Consider the following 15898-nt stretch of genomic DNA (forward strand, 5'->3'; position numbering starts at 1 on the left):
TTAAATTTGGGAAATGGTTTATTTTTATTTCAGTCTATGACTGGCTAGGTGTCTGACTTGTGAAGCAGAGTGGTTAATGTCACCCCCCATCCCACCGCCACCCTCTGCCCTACACCCTCTCAAATTGTCCAGGGCATCACAGTTCAAGGCCCTGCTATTGACACTGCTCCCCATGCCTGCTGAATGCCTCGGGCTGAGTATAGACTTGCAAGGCCAAGCCACAGAACATTGACATACTGACCAGACAGTAGAGAGGAGGTTTTTCTACTTCACTTCATAGTTTAAAGTTGGTAAGCAATTTCCAAGTTCAACTGGGGAATCTGGGGTTGGTAGTAAAGTAGCAATAGGACTCTAAGCACTAAAACAGTGGGGGTGGGGGCAATTCCTGCCCTCCTCTGGCTTCCCTGTTGCCATGACCTAGAAGCCAGTCTTCAGCCTCACTCTATCTTTCATTACTCTATCAGGATACCAACCGTGGCACTCTACTTCTATGCTGGGCTAGGTTTTATCATTTGGTGTAATCACCAGCAGACAATGCTCATAATTCTGGGGGCTTATTAGGAAAGTTCACAGCTTTAAACAGTTCCTCTCTGGTCCTCAGTCTCTCAGCTACATGAGTTCTTGGCCTCCACTTCCATGAACCAGTAAGCTTGCCTGCTGCTCTGTCTCACGGGCTCATTATCTTGTTACTGCTCCTCTGTACTATCTCATGGTTCCTTTGCCTTGATCTCTGGTCTCAGCCTGGCCCCCGTGCTCTGTCCTCTAGTCCCTGGTGCATCGGGTCTCAAGGACTCCGGGGAGCTCTGTCATGTGCTCTTCTTCAAGTGGTCCTGCTCTTACACTCAGAGCAAGGACTCTGATAGAGATGTGCCTTTTGTCTTTGGCAGACCATGCCTCAAGGCAACAAAGGGTTTGATGTGGTTCACGTCCTCTGTTAAGATCAAGACTTAATTCTACCTTAATCCTGTCATTAACATAGCAGAGAACTCCCTCCTAAATGGGATGCTAGCCACAGACAGACAGTCCAGAATTATAACACATCACGTCAGGAATTAGGGTGAGAAGGGCCATGTTAGTGACTACATCACAATCTAGGAAGGATGGAAGCCTGTCACTGACTTCTCCAGGTACCTCAAATGTCTAAGTTTGTTTCACAGACCTGCTTGTGAGAATCGTCCACACTAAAGAGGTTTAGCTTTCTGTAATTCCACACCTTGGAATTTCATACTTCTCTGCTTTCAACAGCTTCCTTCCTTCTGTTAGTCTGTATTCTGCCTTGCCCCCATCCCTTGAGTGAATACATGAATGAATGACTAAAACAATAATTAAAAGATTGGATGCTTCTTATATTCTAATACATACATTTTAATGTCTAGAATACTAATGTTTAAAATCACCTCTTGAGAATGATTGGGGCAGGGAATGTATGGATGTGCTTTATACAATTGATGTATGTATATGTATGGATTGTGATAAGAGTTGTATGAGTCCCTAATAAAATGTAAAAAAAGAAAAGAGGAGAAAAAATGATTAGGGCAAAGAATGTACAGATGTGCTTTATACAATTGATGTATGTATATGTATGGACTGTGATAAGAGTTGTATGAGCCCCTAATAAATTGTTAAAGAAAAAAAATAAAATCACCTCTTTTATCTTTTCGATTGATTTCTGCCTAGTCAGTAGGTAGTTATGTAATTCCTAAATTTCTATGTAGTTTGATTTTGTAATCTATATATTGTTAATTTTTTTGGTCTTTTCATTGCTGCCAAAATACAGATAAAATATTTGTCAATTTAATATTTCAGGGATTCACCTTTTAAAAAAAATACAGTCTATAAAGAAGAAATCAAAATTACATACATTTATCACTGTATATCATCTTATATGGTCATGTTTTTCAAATATGGAATCATCTTTCATTTCCTCTGTTTGTTTCCCTGTGTTTTATTGTCCAATAACCTGCAGTATATTTAGAAGTACTACTCTGCATATTTCTAATGTGGGTCACTTAGACACTTACCTTCCCTACCATCCCCTACATTTAAGTGCTAAAGAATACATATCACCTTTGACAATCACTTATAGACGACAAAAAAGGATCCGATGCATTTGACAGATAAACAGTGAATAATAAATATGTGTAAAACAGACAACAGGAATACAAGAGGGTATTTTGTGTGGAACAGACCTCGTCCAATAGTGGTTAAGTTTTGGGACTGCGAACTGCAAAGTCAGCTCTTTGAAACTACCAGCTGCTCCACCTGATAAAGACGGAGCTTTCTACCCCCGTAAAGGGTTACAGTCTTGCAAACTCACAGGGCAATTTCACCCTGTCCTGTAGGCTCGCTGTGAATGCGGGTTTGGGGGAGCTTTTGCATGAGTTGATGCTGACCGTATTTAACCAATGCTGGAACAAATTCTTATGATTGCGTGTCCCAACTTCGATTTAAATTTGATGAAAGCCAGCAGGCATAGCCATGAGGCCTAAGGAGAGACAGGATCAGGGAAATGTTTGTAAATATTACATGTTGGATAATGAGCATAAGCTCATTATCTGCATAAGCTCATAAATACCAGATATATGAAGATCTCTTACAACCCAACAATAAGCAGACAAACTAACTTTAAAATAGGCATAAGATTTGAAAGATATTTCTCCAAAGAATACGTCCAAATGCTTACTAAGCACATGATATCCTTACCTACTGGGAAAATATACATCAAAGTCACAGTGAAATGCATCTTTATTCCTATAACATGGCTCGTATAAAAGAAAATGATAACAAATATTGATAAGAATGTGAGGAAATTGGGACCTAGATATTATGGTAATTGGAATGTAAAATGGTCCAGCTGTTTTCTTTCTTTCTTTTTTTAAATCATTTTATTTGGGATTCATATATCTCTTATCACAATTCATACATCCATCCATTGTGTCAAGCACATTTGTACATTTGTTGCCATCATCATTCTCAAAACATTTGCTTTCTACTTAAGTCCTTGGTATCAGTTCCTCATTTTCCACCCTCCCTGCTTGCTCCTCCCTCCCTCATGAACCCTTGATAATTTATAAATTATTATTTTATCATATATTCACCCATTTTTCTGTTCTCCACTCCCCAGGGAGAAGGTTATATGTAGATCCTTGTCATCGGTTCCCTCTTTCCACCCCACCTACTCTCCACCCTCGGATATCGCCACTCTCAGCATTGGTCCTGAAGGGATCGTCTGTCCTGGATTCCCTGTGTTTCCAGTTCCTATCTGTACCAGTGTACATCCTCTGGTCTAGCCAGATTTGTAAGGTAGAATTGGGATCATGATAGTGGGGGTGGGGGTGAGGGAGAAGAAGCATTAAAGAACTAGAGGAAAGTTGCATGTTTCATTGTTGCTGCACTGCACCCTGACTGGCTCATTTCCTCCCTTTAACCCTTCTGTAAGGGGTGTCCAGTTGCCTAAAGATGGGCTTTGGGTGTCCACTCTGCACTCACCCTCATCTACAATGTTATGATTTTTTTGTTCTTTGATGCCTGATACCTGATCCTTTCAACACCTCGTGATCACACAGGCTGGTGTGCTTCTTCCATGTGGGCTTGTTGCTTCTCAGCTAAATGACTGCGTATTTACCTGTAAGCCTTTAAGACTCCAGAAGCTAAATCTTTTGATAGCCAGGCACCATCAGCTTTCTTCACTACATTTGCTTATGCACGATTTTGTCTTCAGTGATTGTGTTGGGAAGGTGAGCATCATATAATGCCAATTTGATAGAACAAAGTGTCCTTGCATTGAGTAAGTACTTGAGTGGAGGCCCAATGTCCATCTGCTGCCTTAATGTTAAACCTATAAATAACAGATCTGGTTTCTCTTCAGATTGTATACATCTTTCACATTTTGCCAGCTGCTTTCTAAAACAATTGAACAGTCTCTCCAATTGTTCAATACAGTGTTACCATAGGACCCAAACATTCCATTTCAGAGCTTCAGATCCATTTCTGGCCGTATTTGTTTCACTTTGTTTCCAAGGGAACTGAAAACATGAGTCCATATAAGAACTGTACATGTTTATAGCAGCACTATTTATAATAACCCAGGTTGGAAACTGGAAATGACAAAAATGCCCATCAACTGATGAAGGAGAAAATGCAAGGAAATATCATTCAGCCATAAAAAAAGACTAGAGAATTGTCATAGGCTGAAACAAGTGTAATCTTCGAAAGCATAATGCTAAATGAAAAGAGCCAAAAGACAATAAAAGACCACATATTGTGTGCTCCCATTTATATAAAAAAGCCCAGAATAGACGAGTCTAATTGATCAGAAAGTAGATTTCTGGTAGTCTAGGACTGGTGGCTGTCATCATAGATTCAAACAACAATTTTGAGGATGACACAGGACTAGGCAGTGTTTTTTACTGTTGTGAGGCAGAACTCACTTGACAGCACCTAACAGCAAGGCTGGGAATTTGGGTGATGAGGAGCAAGAATGTGGATTGTTACAGGATTTCTTTCTAGGATGGTGGCATTTCTCCACACGCTGATTGTAGTGTTGGATGCACAACCCTGTGAATATATGAGGGAGGGGGTGGAGGGAACTTGTATACTTTACATGAATAAAATGTATATATATATAAATTTATTTTTATTAGGGACTCATGCATCTCTTATCACAATCCATACATACATCAATTATGTAAAGCACATCTGTACATTCTTTGCCCTCATCATTTTCAAAGCATTTGCTCTCCATTTAAGCCCTTTGCAAAAAAATATATTTTTTAATATTAGGGGTTATAATTATATATTGAAATATATGGGTTTTATCTCAGTAATGCTTTTTGAAATGATCTAACAAACAGGAGAGGAGGCAAACGTATTTCAACTGATGTTTGGGGCGCTTCTAAGTCTTTCATGGAGATTATTGGGAAAGAAGAAGGATAATACTTCTCTATGTTACCCCAGTTACACTTGGGATTCCATCCATATAATAAAAAATTATCAGCAAAAATTGTTTCCTACCCTTTTCTAGAAAATATATGCATTTTGATTTTTCATATAACTTGTGGTACAGAATTCCTAACACTGCAAACTGGAAACGAGGACCATTATCATGCATCTATGTCACCTTGATCATTTGTCTAAAGTGATTATTTCTTTAATGCTTATCTTCTCAGAGATGCCTTTCAATTTCCTTGATTCACAAAATCTACACTTTTTTTTTACAAAATCTAAGCTTCTTTTTGAAGCTCTCACCTGCCATTTAGTTCTAAATCTCAAGCTATTTCTGTTTTCATGTCTTAATTCTATATTTTTAACCAAATAAATCCATGTGCCATAACTTTCCCACACAGGCTCAACAGAGTCCAGAATCAAGAAGGTCCCTTTGCACTGGAAGCTAGCTGTCCCCCAAGATCCCCGCTCCCAACACCGACAGTGCCTGTCTGTCTCCTGGCATCCTTGTGTTAGGTGTGTGCAGACCCTATAGACTTCCAGTCATTCATACCAAGCCAATCTCAGATTCTTCCCTGGAAAGTGCCCTAGTTTTCATTCCCCTGGCAGCATTGTATTCTGGGCAGTATCTGAAAGCCTATCTGATTTAGTCTGTTTCATTTAATCTTTGTCTGAAACTGGTCCATCGCTGAATCTCAGGGAACCGGAGGAGAGAGGCTGTTCTTGACGGCACTGTGCCCAGGACCAATGGATGACTAGTACTCTAGGGGGCATGCATTTGCAGGCATGGGGATGAACAAAAACCCTTTTATGAGTCTCCTATGTGACATGTCATATTTTTCATTAGTTAACAGATTTTTAAAAATCATTTTATTACAGGGTCATACAACTCTTAGCACAATCCATACATACATCAATTGTGTAAAGCACATTTGTACATTCATCGCCCTCATCCTTCTCAAAACATTTGCTCTCCACCTAAGCCCCTGGCATCAGCTCTTCAATTTTCCCCACCCTCCCTGCTCCCCCTCCCTCATGAACCCTTGATAATTTGTAAATTATTATTTTGTCATATTTTGCACTGTCCGACATCTCCCTTCACCCACTTTTCTGTTGTCCAACCCCCAGGGAAGAGTTTATATGTAGATCCTTGTCATCGGTTCCCCCTTTCCAATCCACCCTCCCTCTATCCTCCCAGTATCGCCACTCTCACCACTGGTCCTGAAGGGATCATCTGCCCTGGGTTCCCTGCGTTTCCAGTTCCTATCTGTACCAGTGTACATCCTCTGGTCTAGCCAGATTTGTAAGGTAGAATTGGGATCATGATAGTAGGGGGGAGGGTAGGGGAAGCATTTAGGAACCAGAGGAAAGTTGTATGTTTCATGGTTGCTACTAGATTTTTTTTTTTTTACTTGATTTGAAAATAACAGGGTGACATTGCTTGGGAGAACAGGCTCAGGAAGGAATCAGGATTTCAGAGATAGGTTAAGGGTATGGGCTTTCATAATAATTCAAAATAAAATACATGTGGGTACTGAACACCCAGCTCTCGAATGTGTGATTGTTATCCTATTGAGAAAGGTTGAGAGAATTCCTGACTAATCATAGACTTAATCTACATGATATTTATCAGTAATGATAATGCTGACAACATTGTATATCACCTGCATGGTAACATGTGTAATACAAGTGTGTTACATAAGAACACATACATATATCACATGCTAGTCTGTGTTCTCAGTTCTGTACATATGTTATAGACATGTTACCATCTGTCTCCTGGCCATACTTCTGTTAAAAGGCCTTTATGTTTATTAAATAATAATGAATAAAGAGTAATTAGCTAAGAATTTGAAAGCATATACAAAATACAGTATTTGCAAAGTACTATATATACTTTAAAAGATTAATACATATTTTATGAAGTTCAATTATTTAAGAGAAGGTTCCAGTTTTAGATTTCCACATACTGTATGTTAATAGCTGTTTGCTCCTTAAATTATGCAATACGTGGGTAGGCATCCAGTCTACATTTCACCAACAATGTAATTCATACTATCTTTTCTGCCGCTGCTATTTCTTGACTCCGGATATGCGGCAAAGCCTTTTGGCTGCATCCACTCAAAAGAAGCCTGGTTTCCAACCACTTTTCTTCCATCTTGGATAATATTTATTTTTGTTGAAGTACAGCTTATCAATCAATTAAATTTGGTCCAGTGGTTGAGCTGCTAGTTTCAACTCAATTCCCCCATTTGTTCCCCTTTTATTCAAGCAAAGTGCCATTTAATTTATGGCTTCTTTTCTCTCCCTCCAGCCTAAGCTTCTTAGAAAATAAATGAGGCTGTAAGTCCTCATGTAGCCCTCCTCCGTCCTGTTGATTCTAGAAGAGGATTTGAGTCCTGTCACTCATTCACTCAGCTTCTCTCTCGAGTCAACAGTTTCCTCTCCTTTGTTGCCATCCATGATTTTTTTTTGGGGGGGGGCAGAGATATATTTTTAAAAGTGTTTATAGGAGGCTTCTTTTTTTTTTTTTGTAGTTAGTTCAAGGATTGTTTGTTGGAGGAGGCTTCTTCTTATTATAGTGGCCATGTCTGAGATCTTGGAACCCATCTCTGCAGAACATTCAGAGATGGAAGCCATGCTCAAGTCAGCCACAGTGAGCACATGTGCAGAACAACAGGGGCTGGGCTGGGCTTCCCCAGCCTTCCCTAGGTTGTAATTAATCTGCTATATTGGGAGAATGTGTTCCATGCCCTGGTTTCATTGGGCCTGGATGCATATGTTGAACAATGGTGCCAATGGAACTTTATGTGATTATGTCACTTGGCATAGTGTTTTGATTTAGGCAAATATTAATATAGGACCTGCTTAAATTCCCCTGGACAGACAAAGAAGATATACAATGTTAGAATATTTAGATAACAAGGGGTATGCCAAATGATAAAATATTAATTCCATTACTTTGTATGCAGATATGTGAGAGCTAGAAGCAATTACCCTGACTCTAATTGCTTCATAGATGAATACAATTATGATGTTACACTCATTCTGTCTGTATTCTCAGTACAAAATAACATCCACATAAGACAGTCAGAAATTTCATTTAAAAGTAAACCTTACCAATGTGAAATATATTAAGGCAATAAACCAAGAGATTAAACTTTCATAAACAGTAAGAGCTCATTGTTTTGTAAATGAGCGCACAATAATATCTTTGCAGCTCAAATGAAACCATAAAACTGACTGGGGCCTCACTTTTTTCTTTTTTTTTTTTTTAGCAAACTTTTGATTTATCTTTTTAATCTGTTCTTAGCATTGTATAGCAATTAAACACTGAGAATGGGCTCCCATCTTCTTGCCACATTGCTCTTCTCCCATTTCACTTCTGTCATCTCTTTTATAATGACGAGCAATTTAGAGGAACAAGGAACAATTAGAATGTAAGTAGCTTCGGCTGTTACAGGTGTTTTCTACTAATGAATAAAAACGACTGGAATTATAGAAAGGTGAGATTTAAGGGGAGATCTCTTGTGGGGGTTCGAAGATTTAAAGGTCTAGGGCCCACACTCAGAAATAAGCACTGCTTTCCCAGAAAGCTTTCTTTCAGGGAATTTGATAATATCCACGTTAAGTTGGGATCAGAATCAGTTGGAAAGCGTGTTAAACAGACGGGCCCATCTGCAGGGCTGTTAATTCAGATGGTTTGAAATGAAGCCAAGAGCGTGCCGAACTGCTTCTCAAGTGACCAAAGCTCCTGTCACTGGAAGCATGCTTGAGAACCACCCTCGATATAAGGAAGTAATTTTTGCCATATTTCTACCTACTTCCGCTTTAGAGGAAGCCTGACAGTGCTGCCAATCACAGCGGGGCAGTTGAAACCCACCAGATGCTCTGTGGGAGAAGGGTCAAGCGATGGCCTCTTGAAAAGATTGCACAACCTCTGAAACCCCGTCTATGGTTATGATCGTGTGTGTGTGTGTGTGTGTGTGTGTGTGTTGGGGTGGGGCTTGTTTTGCTTTTCCACTTATGGTAAACTTGGATTGGTCAATAAGCTCACTCCTAAGCTCATGTGTCTTTGACACTGGTACATAGTAAACTAAGATAATAGTAGACTACCATGGATGATTGAATAATTTACTTAATTTGTCTATGACTATGATAGATAGCAAATTGAATGGGTATGGGAAGGATATTGGGAGCACATGTACCAATCTATATAGTTCTGACAGGGAATCTTTGTACTTGTGTATTTATCTACAGTGTAAAAATATCCATTAACGTGCCAGGATATGTGTGTGTGGGGGGGGGTACAGTTTAAGGGGAAAGTTACGAAAACTTTAGACATAACCGAATACTTTGAAGAAGCAAGACACTAGGTGGGCCTGGGATTTCGGAGCATAGGTTTTGAGGATACCTAGGTCAATTGGCATAACAGAGTCCACTAAGAAAATGTTCTGCATCGTACTTTGGCGAGAAGATTCTGGGATCGTGAAAGTTTATGAACAGCCATCCAACATACCATGTATTTTAATTCTATATGTTTTGAAAGTATAAATAATTTGTGTGTGTGTGTGTGTGTATACAGAGCGAGCGAGAGAGAGAGGATGGATAGGATCAGGACTCTGAGAAAATGACCAGAACGAGGACAGGTGAAAGTAGCCCACATGGAAGAAGCACACCAGCCTGTGTGACCCCGAGGGGTGGAAGGAATCAGGTATCAGGCATCAAAGAACAAAAAAATCATATCTTTGTAAATGAGGGGGAGTGCAGATTGGGGACCCAAAGCCCATCTGTAGGCAACTGGACACCCACTTAAGGAAGGGTCTCGGGGAGGAGACGAGCCAGTCAGGGTGCAGTGTAGCAACAATGACACATACAACTTTCCTCTAGTTCCTGAATGCTTCCCCTGCCCCCGACTCCCCCACGATCATGATCCCAATTTTATCTTATAAATCTGGCTAGGCCAGAGGTTATACACTGGTACAGATAGGAACCAGAAACACAGGCAACCCAGGGCGGATGATCCCTTCAGGACCAGTGGTTAGAGTAGTGATGCCGGGAGTGGAGGGGGGTGGGGGGGGAGGGCGGGAGGGAAGGTGGAGTATAAAGGGGGAATCGATTACAATGATCTACATATAACCTCCTCCCTAGGGGATGGACAACAGAAAAGTGGGTGAAGGAAGACATTGAACAGGGCAAGATATGACAAAATAATAATTATTTATAAATTATCAAGGGTTCATGAGGGAGGGGGAGGGGGAGGGAAAATGAGGAGCTGATACCAAGGGCTTAAGTAGAAAGCAAATGTTTTGAGAATGATGATGGCAACAAATGTGCTTCACATATAATAGATGGATGTATGGATTGTGATAAAGAGTTGTACGAGCCCCCCAAAAAATGATTTCTTAACAAAATAGAGATTGTATTGGTTTAATTTAGGTCCTACAAATCTCTTTTAAATGAGGACTCTTCTGAAATCCAGGACACGTAAATCCATAGATAGGGACTGAACGGATGTTTTCTGGGGGTCATGGCAAAGGGGGTTAGGGGAAAACGGCAGCTAATAATGAGTACAAGAAAGAAGAGAATGCTCTCGGATTAGAATTTAAAATGATCACTTTTGGCTATTCTATAAACACGCCTCCCCCCCCCCCCCCGCCCTGTTTCTCACACTGAAATGCATTGGGTTTTGACTCTGCTCACATGGCTTATCTATCTCCCAGCCTTGTATAAAAAGAGTACATTTTTGCAGAACTGGCAATTACACATGCTTTGATTTCTAATATTGAGAATCAGAAAGGATATATGTTTATAAAATTTGATTAATATATTGCAGTCAAATTTATTCCAACTCAAAGTACTTTACAGGACAAAATAGGATGACCTTATTGTTTCTCAGCCTTTGGGCTAAGTTCAAGTGTCGTATCTGTTCTTATCAGTTTAATATCTGATACATCCTCTCTCTGAGGACAATATATTGAATGGATTTTCGGAGCAGGGAGATGGACTAGGAGCTTGCTCCGTCCACTCTGCGCATCGACCTGGTATTGTAGTACTTTTAGGAATGACGCACCTCCCCCCTCAGGAGAATTCCCCCCACCCCCTTAAAAGGACAAAGTAGGCCCGCCTCAGAGGGTGTCTAAGTCTCTACTACTCTCCATGGAAGTTGACTGCAACCTCTTTTTCACTAGGAGCACCTGGTGGCCTCAAACTGCCCACCTATTAGTTACTAGCTGTGTATTCTAACTAGTGCACCATCATATCTCCATAAGATGTAATTACTTGGCTAAATTTCTTCATTTCAATTAAAACCTTCCGGCATCTAATTGCCCCCGACTTATAGCAACCCTATGTAGGACTTCAGTGTTTGTAAATCTTTATCTTTTTCCCAAGAAGCAGGTGGAATGTTTGAACCATCGACTTTGTGGCTTGCCGTCCAAAGTTCATCTGATAGCACTGGATTTCAGGGGTGTGATGTGACATGTTATTGTGTTGGGCTTTCCTTCAACTTTGAACAACTGAAAACTCTTTACCATTGATCTCTCTCATCTACAAGCCAGGGGGCCTACTCCTAGTAAATGGTGTGTCTTACATCGACTGAACTCTCACCTCACCTGTTCAAGCTGAACCCAGAGCAGGTGCCCACTACCACATCACTGTTGCTTTGCTACCTCTCTGGCTGCTTATAAGCCCTGGAGAGGAGGCTCGTAACTGCCTCTGTTGTCCACACTGCCGGTGAGAACACTGTGTGTACCCTGGTCTCCACAGTGCTGTACACACTGTCTGCGTCAATCAGACTGTGTGCCCTTGATAATCATTATTCTGAGACCACACTGAGCTTAGCTGGGCAGTGAGAACACTTTCTTTAATAACGTTTATGGTACCATGAATAAAATGTTACCTGATCATACGTCATTTTCATGATTCTTGATATATGTGAGTTTATGGATTCAGCCACTGTGGGTTTCCAATAGAAGAGGCTCATCTTCCTGCATTACATCAGACAGCAGTCTGTCTTTATTCATAAGGCTTTCATTAGCTCATCTTCAGAAGTTGATCGCAAAGCCCTTCTTCCTACTCTGTCTCAGTCTGGAAGCACCACGACAAACTATTCATCATAAGCGACTGCTGGTACTTGAAATACAAGCGGAATCGTTTTCAGCATCGCAGTAAAGCATAGGGAAAGTGAACCTGACACAAGGGTAGTGGCTTCCTAGCTCAGAGACCCACACTTGCAGCTAGACCACAGAGAAGCTGCTGATCTTTGTAAAGCCCCTTCAAAAACAGGTGACGGCTTGCTGGGCTTTCCTTTATGTCTGTTACTCTGACTTGAAGTCCTGCTCCGTCCATGAGGCCTGTCTTGGGTACGGCATCCCAGCTACCCTCCAAATTGCTGTCTTTTCCCACATTCGTGTGCACAGGACTTTGCTTTTGAAGATAGCTCTCCAGGACGTCCTTCCCCAGCTAGTCAGTTCAGATTAGTAGCCCATCACTTTCTCTCTCTCTTTTAAAAAAACCTTATTATTGGGGTTCATACAACTCTTATCACAATCCATCCATTGTGTCAAACACATTTGTACATTTGTTGCCATCATCCTTCTCAAACCATTTGCTTTCTACTTGAGCCCTTGCTATCAGTTCCTCATTTTTTTAGCCCACCACTTTTTCATCAGACCAAACCAAACTCTGAGCCTATTCAGGCTCAGCTGACACACACAGGCCATGTCCCCTTTATCTTAGGAGAAGAAAAGAGTAGTCTTATGGAAACAGACTAGTTGTAAAGAACCCCCTAGTCTTTGATGGCCTGCTGCATGCTACCCTGGAGTAGGTTGGGCTATTCTTTGTTTTTGCTGAAGATGTTTTGATCATTTATCTAAATTCACAAAATACCCCACCTTCTGTGCTGCTGATCGTCTTGAATTTCCACACAGACTCAAGTGACATAATAGACATTCAGAACTGTGACAACAGGAAAGGAACTTGAAAGGGGTTCAGTCCTGGCATCAGTGTTGTTTTTGTTTGAATGAAACTATTGTCTGTTTGTTTGGGGAGGTCCATTGACTCTACAGCTGGTTTTGAAATTCAAATAATGAGATGACATTTCCTTGAGGGAGAGCAAAAAACTAGTTGACAAATTGTTATTGTGGTACCTTTCAGAGGATGGCCTGTGATTAAACCACAGAGAAGGACATTAAAGAAATGTGATGGATCTGACTTAACCTCTTGAAACCAAGGAATTTAAAAATTAAAGCCTGGAGACCAAAACTAAGCATGCAGTGTTAGGTACTGTGAACTGTTTTGCTCTTTGGGGAAATAATTCGTGGATGCTTGGCTCTGAAAAAAAGCCACAGCAAGATGCCTAGCAGAAGCTCTGATTTTTTTTTTTGTTAAGTTTCCATTCATCTTAGCTACATACACATGTATATTTTTCTACTTAAATTGTCTTCATAAGAAAAGTGTCCATTTCCAATTTAATTACCAGGGTCCAACTTCTCGTACCTGAACATGACTCCCTCATCATGTTCAGAAGAAATGCCTCCTCTTTCTATGGGCAGCAAAAATGTACGTGCTCGACATTGAAGTCAACAATTCTGTAGTATTTAATGAAAAATCAAATGTAATATCAAATCACCTTGCATTCATTTCAATCAATTTGGACTTAATTTTGATGGGCAGGCACAGATTCAGAATATGGGGGAAGAACAATCACTAAGGTAATTATAAGGAAGGAAAATGAAGTAAATATTTGGAAGTTGATTGACTGTGAGGTGAAGGTTCATTCTTGCAAAGTGTCAGAAGCGAGTCCAGCCCCAATCAGTTTGCAAACAAGAGGGTAACCAAGTGGCAGGTGACATGCACTACTCAGACCAAACCCAAAGAAGTTCTCTCGATGACAAAGTGACTGACTGGAGAGTCTAGAGCAGTGTTTCTCAACCTGTGAGTCACAACCCCTTTGGGGGTGGAACAACCCTTTCACAGGGGTCACCCCAAAATGACAATTATGACGTAGCAATGAATATAATTTTATTGTTGGAGGGCCACCACAACATGAGGAACTGTATTAAAAGGTCATGGCATGAGGAAGGTTGAGAAACCCTGCTCTAGAAGATCTACTGGTTAAAGCTCAGCTTGATCTTCGCACACTGCTAGATGAGAGTTCACATGGAATGGCCAGTGACAAGCTGGTGACAGTTGCCTGTGTGGAATGACGATCAGCAAGATGATGAACTGATTAGGGGCATGTTCTTCAGCGTGGTTACTAAGTACAGCAAGAATGAGTCTGTGGTTTTGGAATTTTCCACAGCTTTTGCTGTATATATGGTTGTGTTTAGAGAGAAAGTAAGCCATATTTACAGAGTCTTGAAACAAAGCCAGCTTTGATGGAATCTCTTTGCCAGATTTTGTAAAGAAGTTTGAGAATCCAGTAATTCCCGCCATCTGAGATTTGTTTTTGTTTTGCTTAAGATTCCTTTTTCTCTTTTCGGTGCTGGTACCTCTCTCCATCCTCGTGTTCTTGGTGTTTTGTTGTTGTTTGTTTGTTTAGCTTTTGTCACTACCACCCTTTGCCCTCATGCCCCTCACACACAAGCAAAATACTCCTTCAACAATGCGAAAAGGTAGCAGGGAACTGACAGGCTCTAAGTCCAGCCCAGCAGTCTCTGGCTCACCAAGTGGCTCGTGTTGATATGATGGACAGAGAAGCCACACACCTTTCCCTCTCAGTGCACGCTCTCATTCTTGAAGCTGGGGAATGCTGGTCCGTGCTCTGCTTTATGGAGTTTGGCCTAGTCGTAATGGTCTGTGAATGATTTCTGAATTTTATTCTTCTGCCATGCTCCAGACACACCTGCAGCCCCAGCTTATAGTTCATAGTGGACGCTAACCACGGTTCATACCAGGAAGGTTACCCCAGAAACCCCTGTGTGTGGCTGACACTCCTTTGGCATCAATCATCAAAAGGTTGGACTTGAGAAATCCCGAGATGCCCTCTTATCACTAACACCCATGGCCACCACATTCTCAAAAGGCCAGGGTCACCCCCCCCCCTTTTGGGCGGTCACCCCCTTCTTGGGCAGCATGTCATGCAGGAGGTGGTGGAACTCAAAGAAGAGCTGGCCAGTGTCCTCATGGAGGCCCTTGAGGCCAGGGTTGAGGATGGAGAGGTCATTGCAAGAACTTCACCAGTCATCAGATCAAATGGGCCCCCCTCATGGTCATGTTTCTGGGTGACGCTTACATGTCTGGGATGTTCATGATGCGCGTGGTGGTGCAGTCCTCAAATACCTCCGACGCAATGCAGCGGTCCACGAGGATGCCCCAGCCCTTCAGCACCTGCAGCCCTAGAGCAATCCCATTAAAGACGGCCAGCACTCGATGGGCTATCTCTTCTCAGCCGGGACAGGTGAGGGTCATAGTCAGAGGGTCATATTGCTGGTCGTGGTCATTGCTGGTCGTGGTCATTGGAGCCTGGAGGCCCAGTCGTCCTGTCTCCACTGTAGCCCCTATGTGTCCTTGTGCCCACAGATGCAGCAGATGCAGGGGGCTACCTTCGAGACTGCCTGGGCGGTTCCCAGTGCCACCACCAGATACACACACCGCACACAAAAGCACCTGCAGCCCAAGTTCCCCCTCTTGAGCACCGGGTGCCCCCCTCAGCAGGTGGAGCAGCAGGATGGCTAGCTTTCCTCATGGTCCTACTGGTGCACACCCTCCAGGAAGCAGTTCTTGCCATTCTGGCCCCGTCCGCGGATGAAGAGGTGTTCCAAAGTCACACTGCAGCTCCTGCAGGAGATTCAGATATTGTCCGTGTTCAGCGCTTCGGCCACTCCTGATACACCAACAGCGCTCCTGCGCATGCTCCAATGATCTCCCTGACTAAGGGCTTCTCCGTGGGTTTTTCTCTGGTGGAGCTGGTGGGGCGCCTTGGCAGGGGTTTGTGTAAAAGTCTTTGTAG

At 41.9% G+C, this 15898-nt stretch overlaps 1 protein-coding gene, 1 non-coding gene and 1 pseudogene across 2 annotated transcripts in view; 2 read left to right on the plus strand and 1 right to left on the minus strand.

Moving 5' to 3' along the window:
- The window catches only part of GPC6 (glypican 6), a 1382124-nt gene that overhangs the window by 633478 nt on the left and 732748 nt on the right, over positions 1–15898 (plus strand). The gene's annotated exons all lie outside the window — the stretch shown is intronic.
- Positions 10832–11022, plus strand: LOC142461860 (U2 spliceosomal RNA). Its single transcript, XR_012787040.1, has one exon. It is a non-coding gene; the product is annotated as a U2 spliceosomal RNA (small nuclear RNA).
- LOC142461567 (DNA (cytosine-5)-methyltransferase 3A pseudogene) lies at positions 14523–15800 on the minus strand (annotated as a pseudogene).

The sequence above is a fragment of the Tenrec ecaudatus genome, chromosome 11 (genome assembly GCF_050624435.1).
Source record: "Tenrec ecaudatus isolate mTenEca1 chromosome 11, mTenEca1.hap1, whole genome shotgun sequence".
NCBI classification, from domain to species: domain Eukaryota; kingdom Metazoa; phylum Chordata; class Mammalia; order Afrosoricida; family Tenrecidae; genus Tenrec; species Tenrec ecaudatus.